Below are 23,106 nucleotides of genomic sequence, written 5' to 3'. Positions count from 1 at the left end.
AAAATGACTCATTAGTTTTGGAAATAGAAGCACTCCATAATGTTTGGATTTTCCTTTATAAAACAATTAGTTTTCAAGGGAAATTTAATTTTGTTTGTCAGTGTTTTTCCTAACTAAAAGGAAAACTCTTATCGAGAGTTAATTATATTTCATTTGCTAGAATTTGTGAGAAAATAAAAGGCTAGGAAGGCAGCCGCTACTGAGCCATATGCTTGTAATACTCACAATCAACTTTCAGTTTTAATTTTGTTATGTTTGTTTTAAAATAATAGCTATAATTAAAGAGGTACTCTCTCCTTTTGAGACTATGTATTTGTTTCAAGTTTTATTTGTTGAACACTTACCAGGTACTGAGGTAGACAATGGGATGTATTGAGTTTCAGTGCTACCCATCATGGTGGCAAAGCCAAGCCACACTTTCTGAGCTCATCTCTGTCAGTTCCTCCCTGTTCATATACTTCAGAAGGGCAAGAAGATTTTCCAGAGTTTGAAGGAGGACAAGTATGTCTGCCATGCTATTCATATGGCTATCTTTATTCTCAATGCTCATCTTGAAGACTTCCTTCTCAGAAGTGCCTCCTACAACAATCTTAGCAACAAAATATATGAAAAAAAACCCATGTATGGAAAGAGGGTTTGTTCTGCCTTGTGATATTTTGGTGCGGTTTGTCATGGCCAGGAAATAATGGTGGAGAGACGAGGTATCTGCATACATTGCAGCCATAGTCAGAAAGGAGACAGGGTTGTATGCTGGTACTCCATTCTTCATCTATATTATATTTATTCAGGGACCTCAGTCCACAGAATAGTGCCACGTACACTCAGGGTGAGTCTTTCCATCAAAGTTAAAAGGATCTGGAATGCCCCTAATGTCACTGCCATAGGTATATCTTCTGGGTGTTTCGAAGTCCTGTGCAGCCAATTGTCAAGGTTAACAATTACACATCCACCTTTGACAACTTGACAGGCAAATGAATCACTTTAGTATCATAATATTGCACCTCTGACCGTTAACATTTCCTGTTCATTTCATAATGCAAGATACAGTTACTATTTTTCTAACATCTCCAGCATTTAAGAGCTTTAAATATGTCCATAAACTCTGACACCTTTTCAATTCATAACTATGTACTTCTAAATAAAAAATACTTACTTTTGATAGTCAATATCAAATAATGTATATTCCATTGTAAAAGGGGGGAATGGGGACATAGCAGGAAACAGCAGGTCAAATCAAGAGCAGAATCCAGAAGGGCAAGCACTGCATCCTTCAATAATTTCAGCTCTCATATCCACAGTCCAGGATGGTATCACCCAGGCTCCAACAGCCAGGGGTGGATCTTCTCTTCCATCCTTGTCAATGTCAACAACCACAGTCTCACTTTAGGCCAGTTATATTACACTCCTTCATGTCCCATGATCCTACAATCTCTATCATCCTTGGGCTTTCCTTGAAGCTTAAGCTTCACCTCCATAGCTGTATAAAATGGGTTATCGGGACCTTGGTGCAGAGTATATGCTTCTACAGCGCATTTCCTGACATCAGCTAATTTCTAAAATCTTCATGCAAACTTCCATACTCCATGTAATGTTGCATGCCTTCAAAAGTACCACCTTGTGGATGAAGCTTCTAAGACCCACTGCTGACTTGAGATATAGCCTGGCTCCTTTCTACCTGTGTCCCTCAGCAGCTATTCTGGGAAATCTCCCCTAAGAGGTTGTTTTAGAGCAGGGTACCACTTTAGCCAACTGTAACTCCAGCCGAAAGGGATCCAATGTCATCTACTGGACTCTGTGGGCACTGCACTCACATGTACAAAGCCACATACAGTCTCACAGACATATACATAATTCAAAGTTGATAAACATGATTATTTTGAAAGGTTTCATGATCAAATGAGATATTGAGTAGAATGGAAATGTGAAGGGATGGTTCCTAGATGTAGGATATAGGTCACTGAAGAATATCTTTCGTTTCTATCATCTCTCTCATTCTTCTTGCTCCTTGTTTTCACAAGGTTGCCTGAATTATTTTTCCACTATGGCGCACTACCTCACCACAGGTTATAATGAGAGCAGACCAAAGGACCATTGATAGGACCCTCTAATAACTGGAGCCAAAGCAAACATTTATTCCTTTAAGTTGTTTTCTTGGGGAATTTTGTCATACTGATAAAAAGTTAATACACAAGGAAATTAAACTATTGTTCTCAGGAATGGTGTAGAAACCTACTGCAAATTAATACTTTGACTCTATCACTACATCTCAGATTTCCTTATAAAAGAGTAAATCTTAAAGCCCATTTATGGCTTTCAAAAGTTTCAGTATTTCAAGAGCTTTCCTAAGCCTTGATTGGATTGTCCTTCTGTGTTAAGTACAGTGCCATCCCATCCAGTCCCCTGCTGTGAGATTTGTGAATCCTGTTATATCTAATTTTTAAAGCCAGTGTACAAAGGAGAAATGGAATTTTTCCCTCCTCTGGCTCCTTGTGGAAAGATAAAATGACTCTTGGGATGAAAGAACAATAGATCAAATGTGAAAACACACATCTAAAGGCATAGCAGGCAAGCAGAAAAGGATCTAGCCAGGCACTAGCTTCTAAAGAACTATTGTTCATATTGGAGAAAGATAAAAGAAAGGCAGGAAGGAGAAAGGAATTTGCTATTTAGGCTTTTTTGCAGCATAGAAAAGTGTGAAAAATTCAACAATTTTCATTTTAGCTACTGCACTCAATATCAGGAGATAAAGAAATATGTAGAAGAAATAAGATATTAGTGTGCAACTAATTAGCGCAAATTCGTGAGAATTGATCACAATAAAGCAAAATATATGGACAGAGACCAACTGAACAGTTTTTTTTTAAAGTTACATCAATCCATGATCAATTAGCAATGCCTGCATGGGTAGATGGTTGGAAATTCAGATGTTTTAATTTCTGGAGCATTCTTAAAATTCTATGTTTCAATTTATGTTTCAATGATAGATGAATGATAGAAAAATGATCATGAGCCATTCTGATTAGAAATATAAGATACACAGTTTTAACACATACACACACACACACACACACACACACACACACACACACACACGTGTGTGTGTATGCTGAGGATATGAGAGACCATTGGTTCCTCCTGCAGCAAAATAAAATATGAGAGAGGAAATACAATGTATATGTTGAAAAGGCATAAAGCAAATATACAGGTAGTGAATAAGTGTACAGGTAGTGGATACATTTTTGCCTTGTAAAATGGAGTTATAGAGGAGAGGAATGATAGATCAAAATGTTATTTCATGCAAAAAAGAAAATACAACAGATGAAATACTAGACATTAGAAAAAATTCCATTTAAAATAAACATGTTTGCTTTCTTGTAGAAGATCTCATAAAATATATAATAATTTTCTTAAAGCACAGTGTTTAAATGGAAAATAATTCCCAAATATTACTAACACTTACATGAATTTTCTTCCAAATATTAAGTTCTCTACATTAATAGTTATAAAATTTCGATGATATGATATCGATGTTTATATGTGTTCTGATTTTTGATCAACAAAATGCACTAGAAATATTTTCATCTTAAAATTAGATGACATGACATAAATTGATTTAGGTTAATGTATTAACAATGATATGTTATTCCATTTTGTGACAAATAATCACTCAATCTCTGTTCCCAAGTTACATATTTGTATAAACATATGTAATTATTTATTAGCATTTTCTTCCTTGAATGGTAGTGTTTTACTGCCTTGCTTAATACTGTAACATCAGAGTCTAGTCCAGCTTATAAAGACTTGGTTATAATAGTTGTTGGAAGATGGACAGAGACAGACTAGAGATTTTAGGAGACAGAATTTTGGGAATAGAATGGGGAACATATGCATCCTGTGGGAGTCAGCAGCAGAATTTGAAATCCAGAATTGTGCACGTCCTGAACAGTTGGCTGGGAATGTAGCTATCTGTGCCAAACATACCCAAGGTCCTGGTTTTGCTCTCCAGTGTGTGTATATGTGTGTGTGTGGGGGGGTGAGGAAATGGAGAGAGAGAAAGGAAGAGGGAGAGAATGGTTGATAAATAGCGAAGTGTGAGAACTGATGGTTATTAAACCATGTAACCATGTACTTGACATACTCCAGCCAGTAGAAAATGAAGAAAAAATTTCATCAATGATTTTTTTTTATAACTGTTAATAGCTATGTCATATATTTGTTCATGGACAAAACATACAACAAGGAAAGTGATAGATTATAATACTTCAGTTATGGTAGTCCACTATAATGGGTCTGGAATGGAGTAAAAAGAAAGGCTCACTGTAAAGTCACCCCAAAACATATTAATATCTCTTGACAGAAATTTAGAAGCACCAAATCATCCTTGTGCAAAGATTTGAAAACAAAACTAATCATAATTTTTAAAAGGATGGGCAAAGCAAAAATGAACAGTGTTAAAAGGAAAATGCAAACATTCAGTGATTGATTTGAGATGTCTGTGTGTGGAAAATCGGGGAATTGGGGTGCTGCTACATTTGGAGAACGAAATATCTTCAAATTATCTGTGGTATAAACTGGGTTATAGTTTCAATGGCTAATATACCATAGGTTAATACTCGATCAAATACAAGAAATGGTTTTCCAAGCATATCAAGTTGTAAATTTTCTAAGTATTATTTTCATATTTTCTGTACTAATGAACTTGTGGAAGAATTAAAATGAATTTCAGAAACTAGAATCAGTAATACCTTGCATAGCATAACTTTATGCAACTTGGATGAACAGGTGGATCAATTAAAATTGAGATGTCTTCTAAAACTTCAAAGTTTAACTACTGAAAATATATGTGGCCAACTGGGAGTATTTCATTGCTAGCAATTGTTATAGGTATGAGTGGGTACCTGAGGAGAGTGTGCATGGAGCACATGTACCCTTGGAGGCAAGAAGAGGGTGATAGACAATGAAACTGGAGCTTCAGGTGGCTGTGAGTCACTGAATGTGGATGCTGGGAACTGAATTCAGGTCTTATAGAAGAACAGTTAATGCTCCTAATCATTACTATTTATACAAAGTTTTTACACAATAAAGACCATAGTGAACAATATGGAAATTAATTTTTATAATTTTTTGGTGTAATAAAAGCTGAGAACCTTATGATTGCTCAAGATTCTGTATAGAAAACACTAAACTGGTATTTATTTCTTTTAAAATAACTAAGAACTCTGTTATCAATATATCTTAACTTTAACTTTCATCTGTCCATCTTTCCCTCCTCCTAAATAAAGTTATTATTCAAATCTTTTCTTCTGAATATGCTAGCTGGGGCTGATGCATATCAAGGAGCAATCAACTAATATAACCCATTCAGAATACTTTCCAGTTAATTAGTGCGAAGTACTGGATGCTGGAGGATTGCCCATCTTCACTCTAGAGAGAGCAAGTAGTGCTTACTTCTTTGTAGCACACTCCCAGGCTGTGTTAATGGTTGGTGTCTGGTGCAAAAGCCCAGAGGCTGAGTTTTAGTGTTGTTAGAGTATCCCGGGGCAGCATCAATTTCTGGCAGTGATAACGCATACAACGGCTTTCCGGCAGGACACTGCCACAGGGTTCCTGGCAGAGCCACTGAGCAAGGTTTTTGTAAGCAGATCCATATCATTTTTGACAGGACTAACATATGGCTTTGGATTTCTGGCCAAAGACTCTTCTGTGGTTACTATCAGAGGAGACCCTCCATGCTCTCTGGCAGCACTACTGCACTATGTAAGGGATTTAATTCCTGGAAGTCCATTGCCAGGATGATTTGCTATGGAACAAATTTCAAAGTTGGTTTCCTGCCAACACAAAATTCTATAGGTCATGTCAAGGCCAACCAAGCAGTGAGTGTTCAGTGTGGAGGTATCAAGCTGGTCTTTTAAAGCCTTCATATTCATGTGTTGCCATGTCTCTAAGTACTTCTGTATCTACTGGGTATAAATGAAATATTTTCTCCATGAAATACTGCTTCAGCCATGGAATATTGTATACACAAGAAGTTTCATCTCACTTGTCCATGTAAGCTCGTGGAATTCAATCATTTTAAAATTTCACTTTAATTTGTTAAACAACCAAATATATTCCTGTTAAGAGCAAAGACAGAAAAACACACAAAGAAAATAAAACAAAAAATGGTTCCCTACAGCTCAAAGGGCAGTTGAATTCTTTCATCCTTTTCCTCTGATCATACACTATTTTAGGAGCTTTAATGACTGCAAATATATGAAGGAAACCTGGATCCTAAAAAATGATTAAAATCAAAATACCGAACAGTTGTTCACAATACATCCTTCATTGTGGATTGCATATCATTGAATTTTCCTATTTTTTAAAAATAGGTGTGTGTGTGTGTGTGTGTGTGTGTGTGTGTGTGTGTGTGTGTGTGTATGCAGGCTCCCACAAAGACCAGAAGATGGTACAAGACCCCTTGGAACTGGAGTTACATGTGTTTGTAAAAACATGAGATGGGTGTTGTAATATAAATTCTAATGCTCAGGATTGGGTAGCATGTGCTCTTAAATACTGAGCCATCTCCCTAATTCCTAGACCAGTACTTTGTACAGTGCATAGCCTTGAAATACTTATGCAAGTCTACTCTCACATTTCATTAGTATTTTCAAATGCTTCCACCCCTGGTGGAGCAAGCATCTCTCAGGTTAGCCTATAGCATGCTTGTGTATTTGAGTGATTTTTCAACCTTATGGCTGCTGAACCTATGTATTTTCTTTGATAAGAAGTATAAAAAATGAACAAGAGGAAAGCAAGCCTGCTTCATCCCAAAGTAAGCAAAATACTCTTAGAAGAATGATGGGGGAAATAGGAAAAAAGGAGGGGTTATAACTAAGTAGGGGAGATAGATGCATAGATAATATAGAAGTGAAAGGGGTAAAGTATCAGCAAAAATATCTGAAAAGGTGATAAGGAACCATACTATTATCTATTTACCTAGAAAAGGTACAAAATATAAATAAGTATATTCATATATAATTTAAGTGAAATTTTCTCATCTGGTCTGACCATGATTCCTCCAACATCCAAAGATCAGCTAATAAAAGTCCCAACACCAGGCATGACAACTCTTTTTGAGTTGTTGGTCAGAGTTGTCGAAAAGATACCCAAAGACTATTGCTGTTACCCTTGGTTACCCCCCAGAGGAGAAATATAGGTTCCTGTTGCTCAAAACATCATATACTTAAGAAACAGGGCCCAGAGACAAAACTGATTTGAATGCCTACTCCATAAGACTGCTTTCATGGTACCAAAAGGTGCCATGCAAACTTCCAAAGGAGAGAAGCAATCAACATTCCTTCCAAGCTTTGGCACCTATGGACCATAACAATCAGCATAGCAAAAATAATCCTAAGGAAATGTAGTGCCAGGCATACCTTGGTAGTAAAAAAACAGCTTTCTGATTAAAACCATTCAACAAGAGGGACATCATGCCTGGTACTAGAAGCCTACCCAAATACTCAGAGTTGGTGAAGGCATGGATCTGGGATGAAAACCTACAGGCACCACTTTACTGAACCAGCATAATCCCTAACAACATTCTAAATATTAGTCTTTATGCCCACAGATAAACATAGTCCTTACCAAATTTCCTCATCAGGAACATTTCTCTTTGTATTGATAGAGACCATTACAGTGAACAACATTCAATCAAAATGCAGATTTGTGGGGTCCAGTCCAGTGGATTCATCTACAAAACTACTCCTCAGCCAAAGACTAAGGGTTCATTGTGGAAGAGAAGGTGAAAAGACTGTAGGATCCAGAGTATCAGGGAAATTTCTGTGAGCTGTAACAGAAGCTACACCCATGAAGTCTCACTAGCATGGCTGCCTAAATAGGAACCGAACAAGGATAACAACAGCAACCTACAGAAAAAACTATAGATTGCCAAAGAATACTAAGAGATGAAGAAATAGTCACCTCCAGGAAAGAACACACTAACTGCTTATCCAGTTTCAAATGGTCAGCTTTAGAAACATAAATACAAGTAACATTAAAGAGACTAAGAAGATTATATATAGAAAAAATATATACATCATATACATATATGCATTTAACAATAATTATTATAAAAAGAGGCCATTAATTTGGAAGAGAGCTATGAGGGGTATGCAAGAATTTTGGAAAGGGAAAGGGGAGGGGATGTAATTATATTATGATTTCAAAATAAAAGAAAATTTTTAAAAGAATGTGTATTTTTTAACAAAAGTAAACACAAATGGTTTGGGGTTGCTTCATGTCTGGGTACTTTCAGAGTTCTATTTTACCAATTAATTCTATTTTCCATTTCATTTCTTTTTTTAATTCTTTTATTTAGCCCAGGTGATTTTTGAGATACATTAGACAATCCACTCACTGAGGGCAAATTTGGGTCATTCTAAAACGTTCATCTGTAGTTCAAAACAATTTCATCAGAGCCATAGATAAAAAGCCACCTGGAAAAGGCCATTGTACAGTGGAATTTGTACAGCTGGATTTCTTAAGACATTAAGTCTCACACACACACACACACACACACACACACACACACACACACCATTATATTCGTTTAAAATATCCCATTTAAAATTAAATTTTACTTAATACATTGTGATTATAAATTGGCTCTTAGACACAAGTGCTGCATAATTAATTTCTTATCCCCCTTATAAAATGACATTCTCCTTCAATTGAACAGAGTTTAAACTCAAGAAACCTTGTGGATGTTTGTGAATTAGCTTCACATGCATATGATGATTTAGGGAAACATTTCTAGGTAAAATACCAAACTAATAGACTATTATCAGATAAACAAGACATGTGTGACACTAGTTTGTTGTTCTCTTTGGTGTTTTCTGAGAGATAGAAAGCAAAATATACCTTGGAAGCTACCTGTCTAAACATTTTCTGAACACCCTTGGGACTGAAGTCCAGGGTTGCTGAACACATCACAGATTCAGCTCCAAGTGAGTTTTGACTTCCCTAGAGTCTTTGCTCCAAAGTCTGTCGTAGATCACTGGCTAATATTCTTTTTTTCTTTAACATGTGCAACGACATCCTGCACTAGATAAATCTCAGGCTGTATTTGTGCTTGCAAAGTATCCTAGTAATTCTCTAATTGTCTCACTACGATTGCCATAATGTTTACAACACACCTTGACTTCCACCCTTAGTAGTATTTATTGTTTGCGTAATCCATAAATAGGAAGTAAGAGTTTGTCCTAGAACTTAAATGACTTGTTAAATGCTGTTCTTTGTTTAGTTCTCTTACTCTCTCTCTCTCTCACTTTCTCTCTCTATCTCTGTCTCTGTCTCTCTTTGTCTGTCTGTCTCTGTGTGTATGTGTGTACATGTCTGAGGTTGATGAAATAATGCTAGCTAACTGTTCTGTCTTATTTTGACGAGGCATTGTCTCTCAGTCAAGCCCAAAGCTCTCTGTTATGGTTAGTCTTAGGGTGATTGCTCTAGGTATCACCTGTCTTTTCTTATGGAGACCGTAATTACAGCTTTGCCCACTAACTTGGGTTCTGTGTATCTGAATTCCTCTTCTGACATTCAGATGGCAAGCATTAACTGCTGAACTGTCTTCTTCTCTGCCCTCAAATGGTGCTACTCAATGGCACTAGAGTCCAAACACTCCATCTCACCATAGAGTGAAGTTACTTGGGACTGATAATGGCCTTGGCATATGAAGTAGATTGAAAAGGAGGGAATGAAAAATAAGTCTTATGGTCTTATGATGTCCCAAGTTTTCCAAAGTTTTGCAATGAATTATGTTAATCCTGGTTACCACACTATGACCCCTTTATACCTTGGTGACACTGTGGATTCAATTACAAACTAATGCAATAAAGCAAAGATCACAATGTAGTAACTCATGTGGAAGTTTTTTTTTTTTTTTTTTGTTACTCTGTGATTTAGAAGTTATGATTCTTTTCACTCATTTATTTTCCTTTTATTGAAATTAGATTTTTTTCTCACATGATATATCCTTATATGGTTTCCCTCTTCTACTCCTCCCAACCTCTCCTCCCATCCAGTTTCACCCACTCTCTGTCTCTCATTAGAAAACAGACTTCTATGGGAGGATAATATAAAAAAACAAAAACTAACACATTGGAATAGAACAAAACAAACAGGAAAAAGAGCCTCAAAACAGGCACAAGAAACAGATTTACTCATCTGGACACCCAAGAACCCCATAAAGACACTGAACTGGAAGCCATAATATATAAAAAAAGAGGATCTGGTACAGATTCTTGGACAGGCCCTATGCATGCTGTCTAAGTCTCTGTAAGTTCATATGAACTTTGATCGTGTTGATTTAGAGGGCCTTGTTTTCTTGGTGTCCTCTATCCTCTATGGCTTTTACAATTTTTCTGTCTCCTCTTCCCAGGGGTTCTCTCAGACCTGAGGGAAGGGATCCGATAGAGACATCCCATTTAGTGCTGAGTGTTCCAAAGTCTCACTCTCTATGGAGTGTTTGGCTGTGGATCTCTGTATCTATTCCCATCTGCTGCAGGAGTGATGGGGGATGTCTTTCTGTATGCTGTGAATATGTGCTGCTCTGATTGGTTGATAAGTAAAGCCATTTGTCCTGTGGCAAAGCAGCTTAGAGGCAGGCAGGAAATCCAAACAGAGAGACAGGAAAAAGGCAGGGAGAGACACCAGCGAGCTGCCCAAGGAGCAACATGTAATGGGACACAGGAAAAGCCATGGAACCTGTGGTGATGCATAGATTAATAGTTATGGGCTAATTTAAGATATAAGAGCAAGCTAGCAAAAAGCTTGAGCCATGGCCATGCAGTTATAATTAATATAAGCCTCTGTGTGTTTACTTGGGGGAAGTGAGTGAGAGAGATTTGCCCTGACTACCAGCAGGCTAGGACACAGAAAATTTTCATACTACACAGGAGGAAGTTTCTCTGATGATGGTTAAGCAAGTCATTGATCTGTGAGTATAGAAGAATGTCATAAGGACTCATAGGCATTTTATTGCTGTTTTTTTTTGTTGTTGTTGTTCTAACATAGGTTCCTAAATTTCATTTAGATTGCCTTCATATATGTGTATATTTTAGGAAGTTTCTACTCTTTTTCCGTACTACCCAGAAAATTTAGTTGTCTCTTGCCATATTACCTTCTTTATCCCTTTCTTCTCTCTACCCCCTATTTGAGCTTCCATTCAAGCTCCCCACTTATCTATAACTCTCGATTCTATTTCCCTTTCCTAACAAGATCTGTCTGTTTCTACTAGTCCCTTACTGTGTACCTAACCTCTGTGGTTCTACAGATTGTAGTTTGGTCATCACTGACTTAATATCTATTATTCACACATAAGAAAACACACACCATATATTTATTTCTTAGTCTGGGATCTGTCACACAGGAAGTTTTTTCTAGTTCTATCCATTTACTTGCAATTTTTTTAACTGCTGAGTAATAATACTACATTATGTAAATTACCACATTTTCATTATCCATTCTTCTCTTGAGGGACAGCTAGGCAGTTTCCAATTTCTGGTTATTATGAAAAGAACAACAATGAACATGATTGAGCAAATGTCTCTGTGATAAGATGAAGCTTCCCTTGATTATTTGCCCAAGAGTGGTATAGCTGTATCTGTAGATAGACCAATTGATTTCCAGCTTCCTAAGGAACTGTCACACTGATTTCCATATTGGTTGTACAAGTTTGCACTCCCACCAGCAATGGATAAGGGTCCACCTTACTCTACATCCTCACTAGCATGAGCTGTCACTTGTTTAATTTAATAAGTAGTTTTGATGTGCATTGCCATGATGATTAAGGGTATTGAGTATTTCTTTTTTTCATTTTTTAAATTTATTTATTAAATTTAATTTTACATATCAGCCGTAGATTCCCTTGTTCTCCCGCTTTCCACCCCCCACCCCCACCTCCGCCTTCCCCCCAGCCAACCCCCCAATCCCATCTACTCCAGGGCAAAGACTCCCCCGAGGATTGAGTTCAACCTGGTAGAGTCAGTCCAGGCAGGTCCAGTCCCCTCCTCCCAGGCAGAGACAAGTGTCCCTGTATAAGCCCCAGGTTCCAAACTGCCAGTTCATGCACTGAGGACAGGACCCGGTCCCACTGTCTGAATTCCTCCCAAGCAGATCAAGCTAATCAGTTGTGTTATTTATCCAGAGGGCCTGATCCAGTTGGGGGCTCCTCAGCTATTGGTTCATAGTTTGTGTGTTTCCTTTCGTTTTTATATTTGTCCCTCTGCTTTTTCCAACCTTGGTCTCAACAATTCTTGCTCATACAATCCCTCCTCTTTCTCACCAATTGGACTCCTGGAGCTCCACCTGGGGCCTGACCTTGGATCTTGCATCCGGTTCCCTCAGTCATTGGATGGGGTTTCTAGCATGACAATTAGGATGGTTGGCCAGGTGGCCTTCGGATACTTCAGAGATCTAATCAGAGGGCCTGATCCAGTTGGGGGCCCCTCAGCCTTTGGTTCATAGTTCATGTGTTTCCATTCGTTTGGCTATTTGTCCCTGTCCTTTATCCAAACTTGGTTTCAACAATTCTCGCTCATATAAACCCTTCTCTTTCTCGCTAATTGGACTCCCAGAGCTCCACCGGGGACTTAGCCATGGATCTCTGCATCCAGATTCCTCAGTCCTTGGATGGGGTTTATGGCACAACTATTAGGGTGTTTGGCCATCCCATCACCAGAGTAGGTCAGTCCTGGCTGTCTCTCGACCATTGCCAGCAGTCTTTTGTGGGGGTATCTTTGTGGATTCCTGTGGGCCTCTCTAGCACTTTGTTTCTTCCTTTTCTCATGTGATCTTCATTTACCATGGTCTCCTATTCCTTGTTCTCCCTCTCTGTTCTTGATCCAGCTGGGATCTCCAGCTCCCACAGGCTCTCTTTCCCTCGACCCTCGCCCTTCTTTACTCCCACTCATGTCCAGGTTTTTCATGTAGATCTCAGCCATTTCCCCCGTCATTTGGCGATCCTCGTGTCTTCCTTGGTGTCCTGTTTACAGCTTATGCTGGAGAGGATGTGGAGCAAGGGGAACTCTCCTACACTGCTGGTGGGAATGCAAGCTTGTACAACCACTTTGGAAATCAATATGGTGCTTTCTTAGAAAGTTGAGAATCAATCTCCCCCAAGATCCAGCTATACCATTCTTGGACATATACCCAAGAAATGCTCAATCATACCACAAGAGCACTTGCTCAGCTATGTTCATATCAGCATTGTTTATAATAGCCAAAACCTGGAAACAACCTAGATGCCCTTCAACTGAAGAATGGATAAATAAATTGTGGCACATATACACAATGGAATACTACTCAGCAGAGAAAAACAATGACATCATGAGGTTTGCAGGCAAATGGATGGATCTAGAAAAAATCATCCTGAGTGAGGTAACCCAGACTTAGAAAGACAAATATGGTATGTACTCACTCATAGGAGGATACTAGAGGTGGAACAAGGATGACTGGACTGCTACTCACATCACCAGGGAGGTATTATTTCTTTAAGTGTTTCTCAACCATTTGTTTCCTCTTTTGAGAATTCTCTGTTTAGATCTGTACTCCATTTTTAAATTGAATTATTTGTTTTCTTGATATCTAGGGTTTTGAGTTCTTAATATATTTTGGATATTAGTCCTTTATCAACTGTGGAGTAGGTAAATCATCTTTTTCCACTCTGTAGGCTGCTGCTTTGTCCAAATGACAGTGTCCTTTGCCATACAGATTTTCAGTTTCATAAGGTCCCATTTATTAATTGTTGGTCTTAGGGCATGCACTAACAGTATTTTTCTTTGTTCAGCCAGTCTTTTTTGTGCCAATGAGTTCAATACTATTCTATAATTTTTCTTCTATCAGGTTCATTTTATCTTCTTTTATGTTGAGGTTTTTGTTCCTTTTGGAGTTGGGTTTTGTTCAAGGTGATGCATATGAATATATTTGAATTCTGCTACATGTATCCTTCCAATTTGGCCAGCACCATTTTCTGAAGATGCTGTCAGTATGTATTTCTAGTTTCTTTATCAAAAATCAGGTGCCCATAGGTATGTGGATTTATGTCTGTGTCTTCAGTTTGATTCTGTTGATCAGCATGTCTGTTTTAGAAGTTGTGTTTAATATATCCAGTGTAGCAGAATTTGTCTACACATAATTAAAATATTTTATTACTAAAATTTGCCAATATCCACCTAAATTGCTGGAGTAAACAATGTTACCAATTGATTTGGTTCACACAATGTATTATATAAATCTTCAATTTGTAAAAAGAAAAAATGCAGTATTTACAAACAGCAAGAAATCAGAGAGTAAGAAATGAGGTATGGCTTAATACATATGTAATACATTGAAAACAGAAATGTGCACAGGGCAAAAGAAATAAATGAATTATAAGTAATCATTGTTTAGTTTATTGTGTGTTAGTGAAATATTGTCTTATGATAACTTAGTAAGTGCCAATGTTTTAAGAGAAAGAACACAAAAATCCCTGGGATGGCTGAGTTGTGACCAAAAGAAAACATAAGAAAAATTAATAATAAAAGAAGAAATAACAAGAAGCAAAACCCAGTGAAGGGATAAATGTGATGTGGTTGAGTCCCTGAGGGCAGCAGTAGTTTTCAGGTGATAGAAAAAGAAGAATATTTTGGCATTTGACTGTACATTGCAAATGTTAGTCCTTGGCTGGTCATGGCATCAGGAATAGGAGAACACAGCGAAGTTCAACCTTCTAAAAGCTGAGATACCAATGGAGAAGTGAGACTATTGGCTGATTTTACAGAACAATAAGAGGTAGGCTGATAGGTGAATGAGAGATCGGTGATTTTCTCTAATAGTGATGGATGCTTCTTAGCTATAATAGCAAATAACTTTGGGAGCATCAGGTTGGGATGTACTTGTCTCAGTTTGCTTTCTGTTGCTGTGTTAAAACACCCTGACAAAAAGCAGCTTAGGAAAGAAAAGTGGTTTCTGGGTTATAGCCTGTTATTGTTGGAAGTCAGGGTAGAAATGCAAGCAAGAGCTTCCAGCAGAAGTCAGAGTGGATAGATGATTCCTGGCTCACTCGCTTGGGCTTATGCTTAGGCTACTCTCTTATGTACCCCAGTCTACCTGCCAAGGGAATGGTGGTGTTCACAGTGGCCTGGGCCCTACTGCCTTCTTTAACATTCAAGTGAATCAAGACAGACAAACCCACAGGCCGATCTTATCTGGCCATTTTTTCTGCTAACATGTATTTCTCAGATGACTGTAGGCTGTGTCAAGTTGATGATTTAAAACTAATTAATAGTATGTCCCTGGAGATAAGGAGAACATTACAATTTTCCAAGAATGTGCTGGGAAGGAATGACAGAAAAATCTATGAATGGTGTGTTCAGATATTATACTATTTGCAGAGTGAGAAAAGAAGCCTTAGAAGTTAAATAAGTAAACTAAAAATATCAAACTAGTCTTGACAGAGGCAGGCATATAGGGGTGGTCAATAGCCAGTTCCCCCTTAGCCCATAGATCACTGTTCTGACAGATAATGAGGTTGAGAGTTAGAAGGCACCCAATGCCACTCATTTGAAAGCACAAAGTTTAAGCCTACATTCTTCATTTCAGTCTGTGTCTTTATATTGAGCCAAGAATGGGAAATTGCAGATTTTGAATCCTTACTCTAAATGTACCATCCCTCCCTTCCCCTGCAAAGTTTCTGAAAATAATGCCCACAAATGAAACAAATATAAATAAATGAACGTATGTGATTTTTCTCCTTATCACCCCAAGGAAAATAATTTTGCAATAGCTATTCAGCCTAATGAAAGCCATTATTGTTGTATTGAGTAGACAACACACTTGAGCCTCCCTTTCATATTTACAATGTGCTGTTTCCTCCTTTACAGCTAATCAAACTGTGTAATAATCAGGTACGCATAAGGTGACACATTTCTAGGCTTCCCAAGGAAAGTGTAAATGACCTCTGACTTGCAAATTGGATAATTATTTTATGCTATATCACTAGCTATAAAGTCTTTAGAATTAAATTGACAGAAAAATGCAAGCCTATCATTTGCAAATGATGCACTAAAATGACTAAAGGACATATTATAACTGAGTCACAAAAGAATCATTTCTTTAATTTTTTTTGCATTTTTACTATGTTCTGATCATAAATATAACAGCTGTTGATTGCAGAAGATGTAAGAGCATCAAAGTAAGCCACAAAGAAGGAAATAATGATAGAACCCCACCACCATGGATAATTGCTATCAACATATGGAATATTTAAGCATATACATTGATGTTTTATTTTATTCTCAATTAACATTATATTTACCTATGCATGTATACATACAAGCATGAATGTGTACATACCACAACAAAGTTGTGGAGGTCTGAGTACCTGTAGGAGTCAGTTTTACCCTTTTATTATGTGGGTTCCCAGTGATAGAACTGATGTTTTCAGGCTTGGGGCAAGAGTCTTTATTCAGTGAGCATTCTCATTTGCCATGTTTTTATTTTAATTTTATTCATTTCTCCAACCATCCTGCTATCCATCAGTCCATCTGTCCATCATGTAATATTTACCAAATGTTCTCTGAGTAGCACTGTTCTACTCAGTGGAAACAGCCATGAGTAAGACAAACTTCTGTCTGTATAAGATGAGTATACTCTCAGAGGGAAATACATAATGAGCAGATCATTAAAAAGTTTTCATCTTCAGTTGTAAACTTCTTACCACGTAGTATCTTTGCAATCTCTGGATTCAGGTGGAAATTACCACAGTGACTAACATTTTGACAAGAAGGAGGACGATATGTAGACAGGAAGGCATTACTGAGGAATTAGTGTGGAAAAGATAGAGGAAATCACTAGAGGGATTGATTCACAAATGATTGGGGACCATTAGTTTCTAAGATATGAAGAAAATTTCTTCCCTGCAGAGCACCAATATGAGTTATACAATGGCATCAGGCTTGGCACATGCATAACTATGAAGTCTCATCTTTATGTTCTAAGCTACATTTGTCTGTCATATTTTTCACTTTGACTTTAGGAAATAAAGATGTGGTTTGAAGCTAACATGTTTGCTTTATTCTTGTGTGGAGTATAGTGGGGTAGGGAGGTGTAAATGTGTATGTGTACATGTATGTGCCAATTTGTATTAGTACATGTGCCTGTGCATGTGTCCCTGCGCACGTGGAAGCCAGAGAAAAGCTTCAGGTATTGTTTTTCAGATCCTGACAACCTGAAACTCACTCTTTTAAACATGAAAATGTTTATTTTTAAACTATTATTATTATTATTTATATGTGGGGAAGTGTGGGTGTGCAGCAACAGCTACCAGAACTTAGACTTTGAAAATGCCCCTTTTTTATTTGCAGGCTCTACAGTTAAGAGCTTGTCTTGAATTTCAGAAGAGAGTCTTGCACAATGTTAGAATTGTTAAGATTTTGGAAAATCTTAGAGATGGACTAAATTGTCTTCTGCATTATGAAATCAACATAAGATTTAATAAATATTGTGTGTGTCTGTGTATTTGAGTGTAATCTTGAATTTTTGATAATTAATTTTAACAATCAGGTTGATTATTTTAAAAATTTCCAGACTATCAGTAAGACAGTGAGACATGTCTCAGGTATAGCTATTATGGTGTTTTTTTGATGATTAACTAATCGGAGTTCCCATTCTGAGTCTATGAGGCACCAACAAAGGACTGGGGCCTAGAGTGAACACAAGGAGAAAGAGGAGAGACCTGGATGAACACCAGCACTCATCTCTCTATGCTTCCTGATCAACAGCAATGTGAACAAGCAGCCACATGCTGGGGCCATAGCCTCAGCAGCTGCTACCACCATGACCCCTTTAACCATGGATTGATTGCATTTTAATATCTATGAGCCAATATAAATCTGTCTTCTTTTAAGTTGATTCTAGGCTGGTATTTGGTCACATGGTGAAAAATTTGGCTACCACCCAGGGCTAGAACCTACTCCAGTTCCTGGATTCTCAAATGACTGAATCTGTCTGTTAAAAATGCTCCAAATTCCTGCAATCACATAGTTCTCTCACTAGGAAATTGGTGAGTTGTCTCAGAAACAGGTGAATCTCTTTACAATCTTGGGAAGTACAACTGTAGAGTTTCTAAGGCACTTTTGATTTCACATGAAAACAGCAATCACCCATGATTTCAACTATAAACTTTTATCATGATTCCATTGGTTTCAATAAAGAAACCTGCTTGTCACATCAGTGGCTCATATGCAAGAATGTCATCTCTCCTAGTTGTTAATCTTGATCATGTAGGTAGGTCTTATGACAGAATCAAACATGAGCTCAAATTTTAAGAACGATTCCCAATAGAATAAGAAGTCATTTGATTATATTGGAAAAGTTATTATTTAGAAATGCATATATTATAAATTAGTTAAAATGTCCTAATATGTAAGCTATTCATACAAAGTAAAGAATGAGGTCGGGTCTCTAAGGCGCTCAGGAAAAAAGTTAACAAACCCCCTCAAATAGGTGATCCCTACTCACTGAAATGAGAAAATAAGAGGTAACTCAATTTCAGCATAGTTGATTTCAAGCATAGTGTGAATCTAGCCTGATGAGAATACAAAGTAATTTGGAGTTTAAAATTTAGTATGGGGACCAGAGAAATGGGTCTGGGTTAATAGCAATCGCTTTTACATAGGACCTGGGCTGGTTTCCCAGCACTCACTTTGCATAACTTACAACAGTCTGGAACTTCAGCTCCAGTGATTAGATGCCTTTTCCTGACCTCCAAGGGCACCTGCACACACACATGCATACTCATATACACCAAGACACACACATGCACACATGTACACACATACCTACATACATATGCACATATGTACACATTTGCTAACATACACATGTATACTCACACACCCAGACACACACATGCGTACATCCACTCCATACATATGCACACATATACCCATGCATTAACACAACACACACACACACACACACACACACACACACACACACACACACATACTTCAGCATAGAAATTTGGCTGAGACAAAAAAAATCCTAGCAAGTTTCTCAAACAGACACAACCCTACCTAAGCAGCTTTTCTCAGATCGACTTACAGACTTGTAAAATGTGGATGGTTCACTTTGTTAGAGACTGTGAAAGTTGTGCTCAGAGTCTCTCAGGAGCTCAGTTACTCTTGTCATCCTGTTCTTTGTTGTATGTATTTCCTAAATAGCAACTGTATTCACAAAATCCTGAAAAATATGATAAACAAACTTAAATCCTCCCATCATAACAACATAAACAAGAAGATTAAATGCCTTGTTTGGGTGTGGGTTATTCCTATTCTTTGCCTTGATTAGAACAGTTTAGTGACTGCAACCCTCCCCCCTTTTCTCACTCCTATGCCATCTGGGTAGGCATACCCAATTAGCACATGTTGAAAGCTAGCAACACCTTTTCCAGCGTTTTAAAGTTCTGGCAAGCTATAAAAGTTACTGTGTCATAGAAAAGCTCATTTGGTACATTAAGGAGGATTTGCAGTATGGATTTATCATATGGAATGATCATTTTCCAAGTGTGCTGAGAACACAGCACAATCAAATTGGAAAGATCGGTTGAAATAAACGTCATTGCAGAAATACTAGGATTGATCTACTCCATCTCTTTCAAGGAGCCCTTTATCCTTGCTACTAGAGTGAAGAAGTGTGGTCCTTAGGAACCTGACCTTGGTCTAAGATGCTCTACTTAGTGACATCCCATCAACTCTCAGAAGGAATTCTGGAGATGATCAAGGCTCCTATATTACAATGCAAGTTTTTATGGAAATTCTATTACTCCTATGCCTTTCTTATTGTGCTAAGTGCTTGGAAATAATTGCTTTTCTTTAAAAAATATATGTAGTGTAATAACATGTATTATATATAGTAACAATGGGTATTGCATTTCCCAAATATTTTGCAGTTGGAATTATAGATACAGTTTATTTCCCTGCATTTAGATGCAGTGGCTAAGCAGTTTATCTGCAATTAAGGTAAGTAGGGAGATAGCTACACTGCTGATCCCTGCCAAGCAGCTTTAGCAGGGCATCAAAGCTAACCACCCTGACAACTTCCTGTTCTTACACCAAACTCAAGCATTTGGGTCAACAGCTACTCTGTTTTCAATAATCTAGTCTACAGCAGAAATATTTCTTCTTTGGAAGGCCAGCTCTACATAACTCCTATGTGGGTTTCTTCTGTTCATTTCAGCTAATCAACATTGAGAGTGATTTGTGTGAGCCTATATTCGACAGAATTAAACTTCTGCATGTTTAGAGCTGGTGAATTCACTCAGTCATCTACTCCTGAAGGCTTAAGTTTAAAATCCAGACCTCACAGTGAAAGGAGAAAACTAACTCTCAAAAGTTGGATTCTGACCTCCACACGTATACTGTGGTGCATGCACATCCACACTTACTCACATAAACACAATAGCATATACAGTTTTTAAAATAAAAGTCGTTCATGTTGAAAAGAATGAGTTTTCATCTTCAACACAGCCTGCTGTTCCTTCTCACACAGTCACTTGGCACTCCAATGAGATTGCAATGTCCTTGATACCAAATTATGCTTTAGGCTATGCCTCACATTAATTTTTATCTCTTTCATATACACAGAGAGATGAGAACATAAGGAATTATACTGAAATTACAAATATCTCAGTTGCTTAAAAAAGTAGTTTATGGGCCGGATGGTGGTGGCGCATGCCTTTAATCCCAGCACTCTAGCAAGGCAGAGCCAGGCGGATCTCTTTGAGTTTGAGGCCAGCCTGGTCTACAGGGCAAGATCCAGGAGAGGCACCAAAACTATACAGAGAAACTCTGTCTCAAAAAAAAAAAAAACCAAAAAAGAAGAAGGAGGAGGAGGAGGAGGAGGAGGAGGAGAGAGAGAGAGAGAGAGAGAGAGAGAGAGAGAGAGAGAGAGAGAGAGAGAGAGAGAAGGAAAGAAAGAATGAAAGAAAGAAAGAAAGAAAGAAAGAAAGAAAGAAAGAAAGAAAAAGAAAGAAAGAAAAAGAAAGAAAGAAAAAGAGAGAAAGTAGTTTATCATAAAATTCTTTGATATTTAGGTAAATTCATCTGAAGCTATTTTATTCTTCTGCTATTGTAAAAAACAACATTAAAGGTACACAAACTTTCATCGCACACATGTTTTAAGTATTCAGTGCACACATAAGTCTAGAGGTACCACTGTAATCCATGTACCCCCTTTTCAATTTTGAACTCCTAGAAGTCTGTGTCTTGTATGTTACCCCATTACTATCCATTAACTCAAGAGTAGCATTGCAGTCAGGTCAAATGGATCTTATGTTTTCTCCTGATCTATGAGCAGCGACTCCTCATTGGTTGTAGTTTCTCCAGATGAATGGTATAACACCAATCCTGCTCTATAGAATTGATAGGTAAATATAATCATGTGCTCAATAGAAGTAGACATCTTGGGTGACTAGCACATCCTTCCTTCTGCTATACTGCTATCATTCTCTTCTAGTATTTGCTATTTCGTACACACATACTCTGATGACTGAGAAAGATCTTCTTCTGTGTCAGAAAATACTTAGAAGAACATGGTCCAGATTGCAGATGAGTTATGGGAACATTACATTGAGAAGGCCTCTCTGAACACTCCTCTTGTGTTGTCAAGATAATTTTAACTCTTCACTGGCAAAATAATCATCCCTGCAATCATTTGTCATAATAAGGTCTTTTGAAGGCCCTACATTTCCCTCACAGTTATAATTTCCTAAGTCCATTAAAGCTAGGTTTGGGGCTTATGCTGTGGCACCAGGGTTTGTGTTCCAGGGCTTGCTGTATCAAAAACTGATCTGACCTAACATCCACTGAGATTTAGAATGAGGTCATTTCTTTATAAATTTGCTTTTAAATACTAATTTAAAAGTTTTATTTGTGTGTGTGTGTTCAGGTGCCTGAGGAGACCAGAAGAGGATGCTGCATGCATTGGAGTTGGACTTACAGGCAGTTGTGTGTTACCCAACATGGGTGTTGCTGAGAACACAACTTTAGTCCTCTGCAAGATCAACAAGTGTTCTTAACTGGTGAGCTATCCCTCCAGCTCCAATAACTAGATCATTTATGTATTTCCACAATCAATTCTCAAGCTGTTTTCTCTTTCTTGGTATGAATTTTATTTTAGTTTTTGGTGTATTCCTTAAATAAAACTCATTTTATAAATAGATAAACTGTTAGTCAGAATGTTTTGTTAATCAGAATTGAAATCTATCCAGTGTGACAAAAACTAGCTATTTTTGAAAACATGCTTAGTCACGAATCTTCTGATTTGCTGGTGGTGAAATGCCACTCTTAGAATTATCACCTTGTCAGATGTGACCCGAGGCTATGTATGGTGAGTGGAATCAGCGTCCCAGGAATACAGATCACTCTCTCCCAGTCAATTTTTTAAACAACTAACCCATCTTGTTGTAGTCCTGCTAAAATCTAGTGTAAAAACAAATGAGAAGATGCATTAATGCAAACCACATCAATAGAGAAGTTTATATGTTCTTTACAGACACAGGAGCAGCATGGGCCAGTGAGGCAGCTTAGCGAGTAAAGACTCTTCTCGCCAAGCCAAATGACCTGACTTGGATCTGCAGGACCCAAGAGATAGAAGGGGAGAACAAAGTCCCACAGGTTGTTCAGTACTGCATGTACATTCACACACATATATACATAAATGAATGCCTGCATTTTTAAAATAATGATAGTTCAGGGTTTTAAAGCAAAAATTATTTTCCATAATTTTTCTCCATTGTGTTTTACATTATCCATTGCTATCTAGCATACAGTTTCACAGCTATGAGATGTGTATCCTGCATTGCTTTAAGAAGTATGTACACGAGACAACTGCAATATGTGAAATTGGCTTAAGCGCTTTGCTGGAATTAGCCAGTTGTTGGCTAAGATAACAATCTCCCCACTCCACTAATGATGGAAATCCTCGAGCACATCAACAGGGCAATTGTTCTGCTAGGTGTCTGTTTTCTGATGCATCATCTGAATACTTATGTAATGTGGACGCTGTTCAAAAGATTCTGTGCTGTAAATG

This window comes from Peromyscus leucopus, chromosome 3, assembly GCF_004664715.2.
Source record: "Peromyscus leucopus breed LL Stock chromosome 3, UCI_PerLeu_2.1, whole genome shotgun sequence".
Taxonomy (NCBI): domain Eukaryota; kingdom Metazoa; phylum Chordata; class Mammalia; order Rodentia; family Cricetidae; genus Peromyscus; species Peromyscus leucopus.
The sequence above is the reverse complement of the archived record's forward strand: the minus strand, read 5'-3'. Positions refer to the sequence as shown.